Below are 12716 nucleotides of genomic sequence, written 5' to 3'. Positions count from 1 at the left end.
CTCGTCCAGGACTTGATGTTGGATAGGCAGTCGGAAATTTACCCCATGTCTGCAGATGATGTCACCAAGGGGGAGTATGTAGAGGGTGAAGAGGAGGGGACCGAGGACAGAGCCCTGAGGAACACCGCACGAGACAGTGCGGGGGCTGGAGGAGAAGCCGTTTGCTGCGATGAAGTGGAGGCGGTGTGAAAGTTAGGACCTGAACCAGTCAAGGACAGAACCTTGAAGGTTGAGGTGGGAGGAGAGGCGGTGGAGGAGGATTGATTGATTACGGTGTCAAAGGTCGCGGAGAGGACGAGGAGACAGAGGGAGCCCTGGTTGCACATGGTCAAGGTGTCATTTGTGACTTTGACCAGAGCAGTTTCCGATTGGAGGGGTTCATGGAGGGAGTGGGAGAAGAGGAAAGGGCGAAACTGGGAGGCAACGGCTCTTTCAAGGACCTTGGATAGGAAAGGGAGATTTGAGATGGGCCGGTAGCTAGATAGCTGTGATGGGTCAAGGGAAGGTTTCTTCAAGGTGGGGGTGATAATGGCTGTTTTGATACAGTTCAAGATCCTGGTCCTCATCTTCAAAGCCCTCCATGGTCTTGCTCTCCCCTACCTCTGCGACCTCCTAACGCCCTACCATCCTGTTTGCTCCCTCCGCTCAGCGGGCTCCAGGCTGCTTCATGTCACCCGCCTTGCTCGCCCCACTATTGGCAGGCGGGCCTTCCGCCACTCTGGCTCCACCCTCTGAAACTCCATCCCGCAGGCCCCTCCGTCTCGTCCCCTCCCTTGCCACCGTCAAGACCCATCTCAAGGCCCTCCTCTTCCACCGTGCTTTTGATCTCCCTGCTTCCCCCCTGCTCTGTACCCTCCCCCACCCTGATCCTCAGCTCGGGTCCATAACTCTCTCTGTCCAGCGCCTTGGAACGTCCTCCTGATGTGAAAAGCGCATTACAAATATAATTTTGTTGTTGTTGCCCATGAACAGTGGCAGTAGGTTTGGTGAGATTCGTATCATTTTAGACAGCAACAATCATTGAGTTTTTGGCATCCTTGTATCTGCAACTCACTGGTATGCTTTACAGCACTGCTCCCTTGGAGAAAGGTGACCTTGTTAAGTGGTGGTCGGGAGATTAGCATTTTTTAAAAAAAATCTCCTCCCTGCTTGAGTTGTGTTCTGTGTTTTACTTAGTCGGCTATCATTCCAAATTATTGTTACATTGCCAAAAAAAAAGGATATTCTTCCTGCTTCTGTTTTGTGTTTGTTTGGTAACAGGTGAAGTTTATTGTCCCACAGTTGTGTCTTGGCGTTGGTCATATTTGGTAATCATAATTTGTCTCATTTGGTTGCCATGAAATATTAACATTTTGAATGATGAACCATGTAAATTGTAATCTTGCTAAATTTTAGGTTTTTACTCACTTGTCTCTTGCATAAAAGTTATAACATTGAAATTCAGAACTGTGGATTCAGTAAAGCCAAAATGAATGCGTAACAACATTTGTATTTTTTAAACTTAGTGATTAAAACCCTGAGATAGCAAAATGTGCACAACAGGACAGGAACATTTACTTTAAACAAGGGCCTATTATTGTCACTGTGTCTGCGGTTAGTGATTTCTAATGTAATGATCCTGCCCTTTTCAGAACGGATAATAAGGGAGTTTCCACCAGTTTAAGTTCCTAATTGACAGGGGACCTGTTGCACAAAAAATGGAGGTAGCAAGTTTAAATTTTTAGCAAAAATTTCTTAGATTTTCAGGAAAACTTATGCCTTCATTTCCTGGGTATGTTTAGGAAGTCGGATATTGGGAATTTTCTAAACTAATAATAATATTGTAGAGTCCTGCAGCTTAGTGATTAGAGCACTCATCTCTCAACTGAGAGCACCTGGATTTGATTATCAGGGAGGGCGAAACATTGGGCAAGATTCCTTACTCCATACACCTTCCTCTCAGTGATGTCATCCGCAGGCATGGGGTCAATTACCTCATGTAGGTGGATGATACGCAATTCTACTTCTCTTACAGCTGCACCTCCCAGTCCGCTGATGTCCTGTCAGCTTGTTTGATGGACATCAAGGCCTGGATGAGCGCATACTTCCTGCAGCTGAACATTGACAAGACCGAAGCCATACTCTTTGGCTCCAGTCAATGTCTTCTCTCCTGCGGGTCTGAACTCCTCAACCTTCTTGGGCTCTCCCTCTGACTCTCCGAACTCGTGCGCAACTTAGGCGTCAGGTTCGATCCCCAGCTTTCCTTTCTACCCAAAATCCGTTCTTTGACCAGGACCACTATTTCCCCCCTCCGTCACATTGCCCATCTCTGTCTGTACCTCACAACCAACGCAGCTGAAACCCTCGTCCACCCCTTCGTCATTTCCCAGCTGGACTATTCCAATGCCCTCCTCGCTGGTCTCCCCAGGTTCACCATACACAAACTTCGATGAATCCAAAACTCCGCCTCCCAGCTACTCACCCGCACAAAACTCTGTTCCCCCATCACACCAGTCCTGGCCAGGCTCCACTGGCTCCCAATTACTGAACGGATCGAATTCAAGATTTTCTCACTTGTTTTTAAATCCCTTCATACCCTCATACCTCCCTACCTATCCAACCTGCTTACCACCCCTACTCCACCACTCGGCTGGCTCCGGCCTCTTGCCTTCAGCCACTACGCCCCAAACTCTGGAACTCCGTCCCTCAATCCTTCTGATGGCTTCTCCCTCCCCACATTCAAATCCCGCCTAAAGACCTTCCTTTTTGATCATGCTTACGATCACCTCCCCCCTCCCTTTCCCCCAGGCTCGGTGTCAGACTCACCCACTGTCGAGCGTTCCGGGACACTACCTCGAGTAAATGGCGCTATATAAATGAAAGTTGTTGTTGTCTCTATTTACCTAGCAGAAAATAGGAGCCCAGTTGTTAGTCAATTGCCAGATCGCTTTTCTGATCGCTTCAAAATAATAATAATAATTTGGTCACTTCAATCCATGACTGTTTGTGGGACACTATTGTGCGCAACTGGCTACCATATTTCGCCCATAAAAATACAGTCAATTCACTTAACAGTATATTTTGTGAAGCACTTTGAGACATCTAGAAGATGTGAAAAGGTGCTGTATCCAATGCAAGGATTACTATTATTATTAATAATACTTCTAAAAATAGTGAGAACGAGCAGCCCATTTATGTTTCAGGTTTAATACAGACGGCACTTCTGAAGTTCAAAATATAAACTACCCTGGAACCTGGGGGCAAGTGATAATGTAACAGTCGATAGTTCCTAGCTGCACTGACACAACAGCAGTGCAACAAACATGGTATTGACATTTTTGGGGGGGAGCAGGGGGGGTGTTAAAGGTTTGTGTCACTCCTGTTTTCTTATGGAGAGAAACTGTTAGAATGTTTTTCCTGTTTTTCTTTGGGGAACCAAAGAAAATACTGTAGTTGTGGAACAGTTTACTTTCTCAAACCTCCACTGATACATAAGCTGTCGGCAGGATAATACTGCAAACATGGCAGGTCCCTCTACTTTCCCTCAGGCCAGTTGAGTGGCGTAAATGAGTTTTGATGCTGCTTTAGTGGAGTCCTGTAGAATATTGGTTAGAGCACTCGCCTTGCAAGTGAGAGAACCTGGATTCGATTCTCGGGTGGGGCGAAACATTAGGCAAGTTTCTTTACTCCCCACGCCTCTGTTTACCTAAGATTGAGCAGGAACTGGGTTGGTAGTTGATTGGTGGATTGCTTTTCCAGGGGTAATAATCCCTTAAAAAAAAAATTCCAAAAATGTTAATAATCAATCCACAACTGTTTGCGCTGCTGCGTTTCGCCCACAAAATATACAGTCAATTCACTTTATAGTATATTCTGTGAAGCTCTTTGAGACATCTTGAAGACTTGATAAGGCACTATATCAAATGCATTCTGCTGTTTGATGCAGGAACTTCTCAGACACTTGAAATTTCTTTAATTTTAAACCCAAAAAGGTACAGATAAGAGGAGACAGTGAGATTTTTGCACTGTATTCTGATGCTCACAGCGTTCCTCATTGTAAACCCTATGATATACCACAATCTCTAATTTATTGGGTATTCCTCGATTGCAGAAGCATTCTGTATAACCAACAATTTCCCATAGATTTATTGGTTCTCACCATTTAATGGAAAGGTACATTTTTTAAAGTTGGTCAATTGCACAAAAGGTTAGTTTCTAGAAGCTGTTTTTTTCCAGGATGATCAAGTCTTATTGTATTTATTTAGACTGCTTCATGAATGATGCATTTTTCAACTTTAGCTTAATACTTTTGTTCTATCGCTTTTTTTTTGTAAATTAGGTACTTCACTCTAATCACAGAATTGGCTTTTATAAAGCAAAGAAGGGGTTAGCAACAGACAGGTGCAGGTGTGTAAAAATAGTAATACGTCAATGGAAAAGGCTTCAGATCAAAATTTACAGATGAGTTTTGTACATGCCATATACTGATTTACTTCATAATATTATTATTACAGTCCAAAGAATGATAGTAATTACAGGGCATGAGCTGCTAAGTCAAATTCCCAGCAAGTTTTTTTTTTAAATTCACAATGTAATTTTAAGATGTGATCTGACTGTTTCACATGTTTCGCTGACCTAAGATACTTTAAATAGCACTGTAGCTGGTATCGTTTTCTGTTGCTATTATAAGGGAGTCCACTACCATTTATCTTAACCGATCTGGTCAAGAGTCCCTTCTTGGCCTCTTTCTTTTGCTCTTCAAGTTACCCTAAATTAAGAAAATACAAGACTGCAGTTTTCTAGTTCAGTTTAACAAATGTGGGTGACTTTTTCTCCTGACCTAAATCCTAGACCAGTATAGTTTTTGAGGGGATGAACCGAATTGCAATGGGTAGATTCCCAGAATATTCTTAATTACAGTGAAATTCTCTTAATTGAATACTCAATTTGACAACTAAAATTATTCAATAAACCAAACTATTCATATAACTGGACTAAACTTAAGAGGAGACTCGCCTCCCAGAGCTCGAGCCACGCGGCCTCCACCAATCGCATATGTCGTCACTTGCATGTGGACAACTGAGCAATCACCAGCGACCTCTGTGGGAAATGAGAGGGGGAAGGAGGAGAGAATGACAACAATATTCGCTCTGCACTGTACAAGGTAGTGAATTGGGGCTATGTGTTTACCCAGACTCAGATTAATTGTATTTTATACGAACGGTCAAGGGGAAAATTATTCTGTAAACCAAAGTGTTCATATATCAAGTATTCAATTAACCGATCTATATTCCTATGTTAATCCCAAATGGTTTGGGATTTCTAAATTCTATTCAATAAACCAAATGATTCAATTATCCGATATTTAATTTCACCGTATAACCTTTTCTCTGCTTTCCCGTTACCATGAGTTTGAAAACAATTCCCTTGAACTTGATGGCTTCTGTAGAGAATTCAACACAAACGTACCGTATTGTGCACCCTACCCCATATCCTCTACCTTCTATTTGAAACTTTTGCATGGGTAACTAATAATCCTTGTATTTGATGTATTTTGTCAAAAGTCTCTACACTTCACAAAGTGAAGTGATTCTATTCCTGCAGTCTACATTATTGTTCCCAACCTGATACTGACCTTGTTTTTATTTGAATGAGTTAATCAACACCACTTGTTGTTGGAAATGTGTTTCACATATTTATTTATTCTGTGGGTTTCTCCTACAATCTCTAATTTCACTTGAGGCTTGTTATTTTAAACTTGTGTCCTCCAGTTCTGCCCTTGTGTTCTAAATCAAATAGCTTGCTTTCATTTACATCACCCGCACCGCTCAACATTTTAAAGATCTGAAATCACATTCACCTAAATCTGCTTTTCTGTTGTGAAAAAAGTTCAGCTCTGCAAGCTTCTGTTTGTGAAAGGTGTGAACAATGCTATATCAAAGGCAACAACAACAACAAGATTCCATTTATAGAGCGCTTTTCACGTCGGGAGGACGTCCCAAGGCGCTGGACAGTTGGGTCAGGACCCGAGCATTGGGGGGAAATGGTCGAGGGGAGGGAAGGGAGGGAGCGAGGAGGGGGTAGAGAGTCGAGAGGGGAGCTGAAGGCTCGGTCAAAGAGAAAGGTCTTGAGATCGGCCTTGAAGGAGGAAAGGGAGGAAGCGGCGAAGGCACTGGGGATGGAGTTCCAGAGCCTCGGGGCTGAGAGGCTGAAGGCCCGGCCACCGATGGTAGGGCGGTTAGGGCGGGGGATGTGGAGCAGACCGGAGCCAGAGGAACGGAGGGTACGGGCAGGTAGGTAGGGGGATAGTAGGTCAGAGAGGTAGGAGGGAGCGAGGCCGTGAATGGCCTTGTAGGTGAGGATGAGGATCTTGAATTCGATCCTCTGGGGGATGGGGAGCCAGTGGAGGCGAGCGAGGGTGGGAGTGATGTGGTCCCGAAGCCTGGTGCGGGACAGTACACGAGCTGCAGAGTTCTGAATGACCTGCAGTGTGGAGGGAGGGCCGGGAAGGCCGGCGAGGAGAGAGTTCCCATAGTCCAGCCTTGAGGTGATAAAGGTGTGGACCAGAGTTTCAGCCGCGTGAGGGGTGAGGTAGTGCCTTAGTCTGGCGATGTTCCGGAGGTGATGGAAGGCGGTGCCAGTTGTGGCGCGGATATGAGGGAGAAAGGACAGCTCAGGGTCGAACAGAACACCGAGGTTCCTGACCGGCTTTGAGAGGCAAGGATTAGGATTATTACTTCTAAAATAAAACTGTTTAACATTTTGTCATGTGATGGACCATTTGAGAATATTTCACCTCTTGAAACTTTGTAATAATAGTTGTACTGAAGGAGAGTTTTAAGTGTGCTCTTTTGTTAAAGTTGGAATTCCTTCCATTCTCACTTTTGCCTGTTGTTTATAAGTGTGTTGTAACATTTGAAAATAGCCAGAAAATTGAATGCTCACTTATCAGCTTTGTAAACTCTTGACTATTCCTTTACATCAACAGATCAGTTTAACATCTCATTATTCATTAACAACGAAAGTCTAGTCAAATGTCAATATTATATTTTACTTTTAAGATACTATTGTGAATATAAATAGGGTTGTAACTAAGTTTCAAAGCCTAAATGCTTTTGATCATTCCATTCTGGTTTGAAACTATTGTCCTTGGCTTCTGTTGCTCTTGGCCTGTGCTATGCGGTTCCTTTTGGCTATTTTGATCTCCTCCCTAGTTAAAATGGTGGCTGTATATTCCTATGGTTTTAAAGATTCCCAGGCCAAACTTTCTCATAAAGCATATATTTTTGTTCAGCATAGAATTTATGAGTGTGGAGTTATATGCTTATAAAGGGAGATTGACACAAAAGTATTGCCACATAATCATTGCCACTATAATCCTAAAAGATATAGAGATTTATAAGTACATCTACCATACAAAATTACATTTGTATAGGACCTTTCATGTTGGGAAGACGTCCCAAGATGCTAGACATTCAGGAATTGGGACCCGAGTTGGGGGGTCGGGGAGTTCGAATCAGGGAGCGTGGAGGGTAGCCGAAGGGACGGTCAAAGAGGAGGGTCTTGAGACATACCTTGAAGGAGGCAAGGGAGGGAGCGAGGCAAAGGGACTGTGGCATGTAGTTCCAAAAGATGGGAACAGGGAGGCTGAAGACCCGACCACCAATGGCCCAGCGAGCCAGACAGGGGACGTGGAACAGGCCAGAGCCTGTGGAGCAGCGGGAGCGGACAGGTTAATTATGGGGTTAGCAGGTCACAGAGTTAGGAGATGGCAAGACGTTGAGGGCCTTGAAGGCGAGGATGAGGATTTCGAACTCTTATCCTCTGGGGGATGGGGAGACAGTGGAGTCTGGTGGGGTGATGGGGTCATGGAGCCTGGTGCGGGAGAGGACATGAGCTGCAGAGTTCTGGATGATCCCAGCTTGTGGAGAGAAGAATTGGGAAGGCTGACAAACAGGGAGTTGGCATAGTCGAACCTAGATGTGATGAACGTGTAAATGAGGGTTTCGGCGGCCTGAGGGTTAAGGCAGTGGCAGAGCCGGGCGATGTTGTGGAAGTAGGGGAAAGCAGAGTGGGTCTTGGCATGGATTTGGACTAGAAAGGACAGTTGAGACGTGTCGAAGATGTGAAAAGCGCTATATCAAATGCATGGATTATTATTATAATAAGGGTCAGACAATATGCCTCGGTTCTGGACTGGCTCAGTGTGGTGGAGTGTGCATCCATGGATGGTGATGCTGCTAGTGCCTGAGGTGTGGAGGCGCTGACGGGAGCCAATCAGGAAAGCCTTGGTCATGTTGCCGTTCAACTGTAGAACGTTAGCTCTCATGCAGGACTTGATGTCTCACAGACATTCTGTCAGGGCAGAAGTAGTCCTGGAGTTGAGGGTGGATGAGAAAGATAGAGTTGGGTGTCATCCGCATACATGTGGAAGTTGACCCCATGTCTGCAGATGATGTCACCAAGAGGGAGCATGTACAGGTTGAAGTCAAGAGGACCGAGGACAGAGCCCTGAGGAACACTGCACAAGATAGTGCAGGAACTGGAGGAGAAGCCATTTGTGGAGACAAAGTGGAGACTGTGAGAGATAGGATCTGAACTACTCAAGGACAGACTCGTGAAGGTTGAGGTGAGAGGAGAAGCGGTGGAGGAGGATAGAGTGTTCAAAAGTTTCAAAGGAAGCAGAGAAGTCGAGTAGGACAAGGAGACGGGGGAGCCCTGGTCACAGGTGGATAGAATGCCATTTGTCACTTGAGGGAGGGTGGGAGGACTGGCATGGAGGGTGGGAATGTGGTTGAGGGAGGAGAGGAGGTGCATTTATCAGTTTGGACCCTTCTCTACTCCACAGATACCGCCCCATCTCCAACCTCCCTTTCCTCTCCAAGGTCCTGAAACGAGGTGTTGCTTCTCAGCTTTGCTCCTTCCTCTCTCGCCAATCCCTTCTCGAACCCCTCCAATCAGGTTTCCGTGCCGCCCATAGCACAGAAACAGCGTTGGGCAAAGTGACAAATGACATTCTGTCCATCTGCGACCAGGGCTCCCTCTGCCTCCGCATCCTCCTTGACCTCTCTGGTGCTTTCGACACCATCAATCACTCTATCCTCATCCATCGCCTCTCCTCTCACCTCAACCTTCACAGCTCCGTCCTTGATTGGTTCAGATCGTGCCTCGCACACCACCTCCACTTCATCTCCACAAACGGCTTCTCCTCTAGCCCCCGCACCGTCTTGTGCCGTGTTCCTCAGGGCTCTGTCCTTGGTCCCCTCCTCTTCAATATCTATATGCTCCCTCTTGGTGACATCATCCGCAGACATGGGATCAACTTCCACATGTATGCGGATGACACCCAACTCTACCTCTCTGCCTCCACCCTTGACTCTAGGACCGCTGCTGTCCTGACTGAATGTCTGTAGGACATCAAGTCCTGGATGAGAGCTAACTTTCTTCAGTTGAACGTCGACAAGCCTAAGCCTCTCCTGATTGGCTCCCGTCAGCGCCTCCTCACCTCAGGTGCTGACACCATCACCATCCATGGTGCACACTCCACCTTGCTAAGCCAGTTCGGAACCTTGGGGTCTTGTTTGACCCTCAACTATCCTTTCTACCCAACATCTGCGTCATGACCCGCTCTGCCTTCCCCCACCTACGCAACGTTGCCTGGCTTCGACACTGTCTCACACCGCAGTCTGCCGAAACCCTCATACACGCCTTCGTTACATCGAGGCCCGACTATGCAAACTCATTGCCTGTCAGCCTCCCCAACTTCTCCCTCCACAGGCTGCAGTTCATCACAGCAGCCTGTGTCTTCTGCCGCGCTAGATTCCGCGACCCTATCACCCCCATCCTTGCCCAACTCCACTGGCGTCCCATCGCACAGAGGATACAGTTCAAGTTACTGGTCCTCACCTTCAAAGCCCTCCATCGTCTTGCTTCACCCTATCCCTGCGACCTTCTAATCCTCTACCACCCTGTTCGCTCCCTCTGCTCAGCAGGCTCCGATCTGCTTCACGCCCCCTCCCTCGTTCGCCCCACTCCGCCACTCTGCCCCCAACCTCTGGAACTCCATCCCGCATCCCTCTGTCTCGCCACCTTCAAGACCCATCTCAAGACCCTCCTTTTCGACCGTGCTTTCGATCTCCCTGCTTCCCCCCTGCCCCGAGCCCCTGATCCCGACCCCCAGCTCGGGTCCGTAACTCTGTCTGTCCAGCGCCTTGGGACGTTCTCCCGATGTGAACGGCACTTTACATATGTAATTTTGTTGTTGTTGGTAGTTTTTAATCCCCTTGTTTACGCTCAGTATATTATTTATGATGATAGTAGAGGGTGGAATTGTATAACCAACACTTTTCCTTATTCATTTATAATAATCCTTACATTTGATATAGAGTCTTTGAAACATCCGAAGGTGCTTAATAGAATATACTGTAAAGTGAATTGACTGTATTTTGTGGGTGAAACAAGGCAGCCAATTGTGCACAACTGTGTCCACAGTTGTGGATTGAATAACCAAATTTATTTTTTAATATTTTAATTTTTTTGAAGGGATTATTATCCCCGGTAAAGTGATCCATCGATCTACTAACAGGATTACTGCTAAATAAAGAGGCATGTAGACTAAGGAAACTTGCCTAATTTGCCAGGGAAAAATGCCCTGCCCGGAAATCTCAACGTGTAAACAGGATGTAGTAGAAACGATGGGGCACTGTCCCTTTAAGAAATGTATACCACGCCCCGTGTGGTCAGGTGTTCTTTCTGCTCCTTGTGTTTGTTCTGGTGTGATACTTGTCTCCCCCCAGCTTTGTTTTTCCGCAACGTCATTTGTGTGTGAAAAAAATGATTCCAGCTAGAATATTGATCCCGTGTGATCTAAATTAGACCGGGTTTGGTGAATTACCCATTGGCTTTCAGTTTTAAAATTTGTGCAAAATGCGACAGATTATTTCAAGAATTTTCTCGGCAGCACAATGTTATCCTGGACACAGCAATGAAGAATGCTTATTTAATCTGATGATCCTGGATAGTTTGTTTTTTGTAATGTAAGCACTTCCGAAACACACTTTTGTATATTTTTATATTAGCAAATTTCAGAAGCGTGCCAAACCGTGCAGCTGAGACATTAGATCCATCTAACAAATTTTGCCAGCTCTCTTTATGATCTGTACTTTCTTCCAGAGCTCGTAGTGTGGTGGCTCCAACAAATACTACATTTGCTCACCATGACTGGAAAAAATGGCATAGCTTGATTATTTTCAGTGGATTCAACTTGGCAGAGAAGTACCTTTCTGGTCCCAAATCAAGTGTGGAGTGAGAACAAATACCATGAATGTCACTAGAAGCACTCCGTGACTTTTCATCCTCCCTTCTTCCCTCTAATTATTGTTTTGTTTTAACTTTGATATTTCTTTTTCATTAATTATTTAAAAACTAAACGTGCCTGTTCCCCTTTTGTTTCTGTCTCCGGTAACCTGAACTCTGCTCTGGTACAGTAAAGCTCAGATTCTAATGACATTTGAAAAATAAATTGAATAAGTACTGGCAAACCGAGTTGATTAGATCTATGTCTCAGCAACCACATAAGTGTGCACCTAGTTTGTGCACTTCTGAAATTTGCTAATATTAAAATATGCAAAAATGTGCTTTAGAAATGCTTACATTATAAACAAAACTGAAACTATCCACTGTCATCAGATTAAATAACCATTCATCATATTCTGTGTCCAGGATAACATCGCGCTGGTGAGAAGATTCTGGCTGCTGTGAATTCCTGCTGTTCACTTTTTAATAGAAATTTCCTGTTCTTTGCAGAACACACTATTTTTAATGTCTTGGATGTAGTTCAGTTCTGCTGACATGGATAATTAATGGGTACTGAACTAACTTCTAAAATGATCTCATTTAGAAATGCAGTTACAGGTCAATTTACAAATAATGCCTAGATAATGTAGTTAATGCATTGCATCAATCAACAGAAATGCAGTACCATGTTTCCTTCTTCGATTCCTATTGAGCCCTTTTACTTTAATTTGAATCAAATTATCAGTCTTTTATACAGCTAAGCATAATTATTTTGCTTTTTGCACCCCCAAGATCGCACACATTTTTTTTGGTCCATAGAACTTGAGAAAGGCAGTCCAATGAATCCACTATTTGTCATTTTGCAACCGGTTTGCATAAAATGCCAGTTTTGACAGCCAAGCCTTTTGCTAGTCGTTGCTTTAGTTTGTCCTACACAGTGACTAGTCTGCAAACTAGAACCACAAGAATTCTAAGTTACTTTAGCATTGGGATGCACAAACTACTTGCAGTCTCTATTTTGAATGTCGTATACCAAATTGGAGCAAAGCCTTTTGTATAAGCTTTTGTATATTTATTCCAGTTTGGAAGGGCATTGTGGTCATCTTCAGAGGAAATGTTCTGAATCAGTTTTAACCATACTCAGCAAACGGGTATCCTGAATAATGTATTCTGAAGAAGAATGAGATTGATTGAATTGGAAATGTACCATACAGTATGGGCAATACGTAGCTCGACTTAGATATAATTGGTTATAGAAGCTCTTGTTTGTTACAACGTGTTGGTCATTAAAATTCTTTAGCATTACCTGTAGATATTAAATTCTCAGCACATTTGGGAAGTCTCATTTCAGAGCCAACGTTAACCAATTTTCACAAATAAAAATAAAGAAGCCATGAAAGAATCCTAGCTGATCTTGCTCCATTCTTGGCTAAATGCTGAAA

General features: G+C 44.6%; 1 protein-coding gene across 6 annotated transcripts in view; it reads left to right on the top strand.

Annotated features, from left to right (window-relative positions):
* The window catches only part of LOC103179772 (ataxin-7), a 67259-nt gene that overhangs the window by 43440 nt on the left and 11103 nt on the right, over nt 1-12716 (top strand). The gene's annotated exons all lie outside the window — the stretch shown is intronic.

This window comes from Callorhinchus milii, unplaced genomic scaffold (genome assembly GCF_018977255.1).
Source record: "Callorhinchus milii isolate IMCB2004 unplaced genomic scaffold, IMCB_Cmil_1.0 Scaffold12, whole genome shotgun sequence".
Lineage (NCBI taxonomy): Eukaryota > Metazoa > Chordata > Chondrichthyes > Chimaeriformes > Callorhinchidae > Callorhinchus > Callorhinchus milii.
The sequence above is the reverse complement of the archived record's forward strand: the minus strand, read 5'-3'. Positions and strand labels throughout refer to the sequence as shown.